Here is a 5,000-nt window from a genome sequence, read left to right on the forward strand (position 1 = left end):
CAAAACACATGAGAGAGAGAGAGAGAGAGAGAGAGAGAGAGAGAGAGAGAGAGAGAGAGAGAGAGAGAAGGGTTAATGTTCTCCGCGTACATGAGCTTGTCCGTTCTAACCTTGGATATGGCGAGAGCCGCTTAGAGACGGATGCAGGCGTGTCCTTCCTCCTCCCCCTCCCCCTCCTACTCCCTCTCCCTCCCTCTTCCCTCTTCTTATTCTTCTTCTTCCCTCTATTGCAAACCATTCTTCCTCTTGACTCCTGTTTCCATTTTTTTTTCTTTTCTCTTGTCTCTCTTATTCCTCATTCTTTCCTTTCTCTCATTTTATCACCCACTTCGTTTTCTTCTCTTTTCTCTCACCCGTTCTTCTCTTATCTACTTCATTTTATCCTTATTCCTGAATCACTCTATTTTCTTATTAACCCTTCCTTAATCCTGTTTTTATTCTATCGCCGCTCTTCCTTCTTATCTCCATCTTCTCTTCTCTTCCTCTCTCTCTTCATTCTCTTCTTTATCATAGTCTCATTATGTATATTCATGCTTTCTTATTACCCTTCTTTACTCCAGTTTTATTTTATCTCTTCTTCCTTCTTTTTCTCTTCCTCTCTCTATTCCCTTCCTTATCATAGTCTCATTATGTATATTCATACGTTCTTAGTACCCGTCTTTACTCCAGTTTTTCTTTTATCTCCTCTCTCTCTCTCTTCCCTCTCATCCCAACCTTCCCTTCCGCTCTCTATTCTCTTCTTTATCATAGTTTCGTTATGCATATTCATACTCTCTTATTACCCTTCATTACTCCAGTTCTTAGTCTATTTCTTCTTTCTTCCTCTTTCTCTCTTTATTTTCTTCTTTATCATAGTCTCATTATGCATATTCATACCTTCTTATTACCCTTCTTTACTCCAGTTTTTTATTTTATCCTTTCTTTCTTCCTTCATTTTCTCTTCCTCTCTCTATTCTCCTCTTTATCATAGTCTCAGTATGTATATTTAGTCATTTTCTCACTCCTATTACTATTATTCTTATAGCAATAATGATATACTGGGGACAGTATTATCAACTGAAAAATGGCCCACTATGCGCATGTTTATGACCCTAGAGGCCGCTATGGGGGTCCATGGCCCCCCAAAGATGCCCCCCTGGACACAAAAGTACTGCCCTCTTAGGAGGGAACTGAATCTTTTTCAAAATGATAATTTTGACCTTTCGCTAACCCAAAATTACGTAATTTTTCATAATTTTTTTTCGCATTCATAAATATTTTCATTAATATTTTCCTAATTTCTTATTAGAATACATTTTTAGAACTCAAAATTATATCATTTTTTCCTATTTCTTTTCCACATTGTTTTAATATATCATATTTTTCGTAACCTAAAACTATATTTTCTAAAAATTATATTTTTCATTGCAGAATTGTTTTCTAAGTAGGCAGTGAAAGAATTCTTATCCATGCTAATTTTTATAAGCATACTTACTTTTTTAAGTAACAAGTAAAAGGATATTTATCCAAGTATGTTCTTATAAGTAATTACTAGCATGCATTTTATCCATACTTGCTTTTATAAGTAGATAATTGAATTACGTATATTTATACTTGAATTTATAAGTAGACAATTTAATAACCAATATTCATGCTTGCTTCTCTAAGTAGAGAATTTGAGAATGTGAATTCATACTTTCTTTTTGTAAGTAGATAATTGAGGAACATTATTCACATGTATATTTATTAGTAGATAATTTAACAACGATTATTCATACTTGCATTTATAAGTAGATAATAGAATAATGTATATCTATGCTTCCTTTTATAAATAGACAATTGGAGAACGCATATTCTTACTTTCTTTTATAAGTACATAATTAATAAACTCTACTCAACCTTGGTTTCTATTATTTATAAGTATGTAAATTTTATATATGTCTTCTAATAATAATTATTTTACGTGAAAATGTCTTTGATATTTATTGTCACCTTAAACAAACTGTTGGTAAACAACCCTGGATCCCCTATTTTCTCATTGTCGTTTAATAATGTTTTAATTTTATTATTCTTACATTTTTAGCATTTTGTGGTACAGTTTCTATCATGAATTATTGTTAATTAAAAATCTGTTAACCCCTACAATCTGGCATTTGTTAGAAAATCTATTTGTCACATAGTGATATTAGATGCTGCAGGGACGAGTTGCCACACGTTTCCTGTTAACTGGTACATTGTGGAATTACCACAAATATCTTGATAACTGCTACATTGTAGAGTTTCCACATATCTCTTGCTAACTGGTACATTGTAGAGTTGCCACAAATCTCTTGTGAACTGCTATATTGTAGAGTTGCCACACACCTCCTGTTAACTGGTACACTGTAGAGTTACCACACACCTGTTAACTGGCACATTGTACAGCTGCCATATATCTTTCGTTAACTGGTACAAAATAGAGTTCCCACACATCTCTCGATAATTGCTACATTGTAGAGTTGACAATTGTCACCTGTTAACAGCTACTCTGTACAATTGCCACAGATTTCCTGTTAACTGCTAATTTGTAGTTTCCACAAAATCTTGTTAGATACTACTTTGTGCAATTACTAGAAATCTCTTGTTAGCTGCTTCAATATAGAGTTGCCTCAAATCTTCTGTTGAATGCTGGGTTGTAGAGTTGCCGTATATCTCCTGTTAACAGCTACATTGGATAGTTGCTGCATATCTCATGTTAACTACAACTTCGGAGAGTTACCATTATCTCCTAGTAACTACTACACCGTAGAGTTACCATATATCTCCTGCTAACTGCTGTGTTGTAAAGGAGCCACATATTTCTTGCTAACTACTACATCGTAGTGTAGCCACATACCTTCTGTTAACTACTATATCATAGTTGCTACATATCTACTGCTAACTGCTGTGTTGTAAAGGACCCACATATCTCCTGCTACCTACTACATCGTAGAGTAGCCACATATCTTCTGTTAACTACTATATCGTAGAGTAGCAACATATCTTCTTTTAACTACTATATCGTAGTTGCTACATATCTGCTGCTAACTGCTGTGTTGTAAAGGAGCCACATATCTCCAGCTAACTACTACGTCGTAGAGTTACCATATATCTGCTGCTAACTGCTGTGTTGTAAAGGAGCCACATATCTCCAGCTAACTACTACGTCGTAGAGTTACCATATAGCTGCTGCTAACTGCTGTGTTGTAAAGGAGCCACATATCTCCAGCTAACTACTACGTCGTAGAGTTACCATATATCTCCTGCTAACTGCTGTGTTGTAAAGGAGCCACATATCTCCAGCTAACTACTACGTCGTAGAGTTACCATATATCTCCTGCTAACTGCTGTGTTGTAAAGGAGCCACATATCTCCTGCTAACTACTACATCGTAGAGTAGCCACATACCTTCTGTTAACTACTGTATCGTAGTTGCCACATTTCTACTGCTGACTGCTGTATTGTAGAGTAACCACATATATCCTCCAAACTACTACATCATAGAGTAGCCACATATCGCCTGGAATATCAATGGCATAACCACAGGTTGCTTCAAAGCAATTCCTTTCTTGTTTGATAAATGTCCACTCGCTGGAATACTCATGACGAAATTTACATCTACCTTTTGACATCTTGGGCTGGATGCAAAAAAAAGTAGCCTGTAGAAAGCAGAAATGACACTGGCATGGAGGGTTTAGATGAAATGTCACAGTGTGTTGCCACTCAATAGTCAGCACTCACCTGGTGCCAACCAATTTAACAAGTTGCAAACGCGATTGGCTGCTTCATGTAAACACAGTAAACCTTTAGTAATATGTTTTGGTTATTCAATTTATATTTTCATCATCGTCATTTCAAGAAAAAAATCCCCATTTTACTTTATATCATGAGGTGAGAATCTTGATTTAATATTTTTTCTATTTGTTTTTATATATTTTTTATGATGAACTAAAAGCGGAATAAGAGGGCAGGGCGTCCCGTGAGGGTCTTGTACGGGGCACGGGACAAAAGGATCAAATTCGGGACATGTTCAGCAAAATTGGGACGTCTGGCAACTTTACGTAGAATATTCCTCAGTCTTTTTGACAAATTAAACATTAAAATCTACTAAATACATAGTTAGTTTGGGCATAATGTTCTTAAAAAGGAAAGTGAAAAAACGAAAAAAAAAAGATATTAATTGTGTTCATTATTTTTTACCATAGACACTCGTTGTATTAAAGATAATCTGAGTGAAATACTTCTTCAATAAAGGTTTAAATGAATAGCCATCGATGAAAAGACTTCTTCAAAGACACATAGAGTGGAATGACAAATGATGAATCAAACCGTCTGTGTATCTTATTTCCTATAAGACACAACGAGAGAAAACTTCAAAACTGCGCAAATTCTGATACCAAACAAAACAAAAGACGAAGTGGCAACTGAGATGAAGAGTAGGAAACTTCTCTCTGTGGAACACGTGCTCGCCAGTTGTCAAGCTGCCGAGGAGGAGAAGGGGTGTGGTCGTGCTCTGATGGAATGCATTAGCTTCTCCTGAAGGCGTTTGGAAGGTCAAGTACGAGATTTCTGCATTTGTGGTTTTTGAGCCAAGACCTGTTCCTCCTCGGGTAATTCCTCCTCCTCCTCCACTGTTTTTCTTACTTCGTCTTCTTCTTCTTTTCTAGGACATAAAATGCCTTCGTAAGCCAGTTTTTGCTCCTGGATAATGAAAACGTATTTGGGGTCCTAAAAAAAAATCAGAAATCTAAAACTGTCTTGTAACAAATTCTGTGATAAATATGTGATGTGATGTGATATATATATATATATATATATATATATATATATATATATATATATATATATATATATATATATATATATATATATATATATATATATATATATATATGTGTGTGTGTGTGTGTGTGTGTGTGTCAACCTGGGAAATTAGTAGAATTGCAAATGAAAGAACATGGAACCAAGCAAAGGTCTTAATTCAGTGCAACAATATGGTTAAC

The sequence above is a fragment of the Palaemon carinicauda genome, unplaced genomic scaffold, assembly GCF_036898095.1.
Source record: "Palaemon carinicauda isolate YSFRI2023 unplaced genomic scaffold, ASM3689809v2 scaffold1142, whole genome shotgun sequence".
NCBI classification, from domain to species: Eukaryota; Metazoa; Arthropoda; class Malacostraca; order Decapoda; family Palaemonidae; genus Palaemon; species Palaemon carinicauda.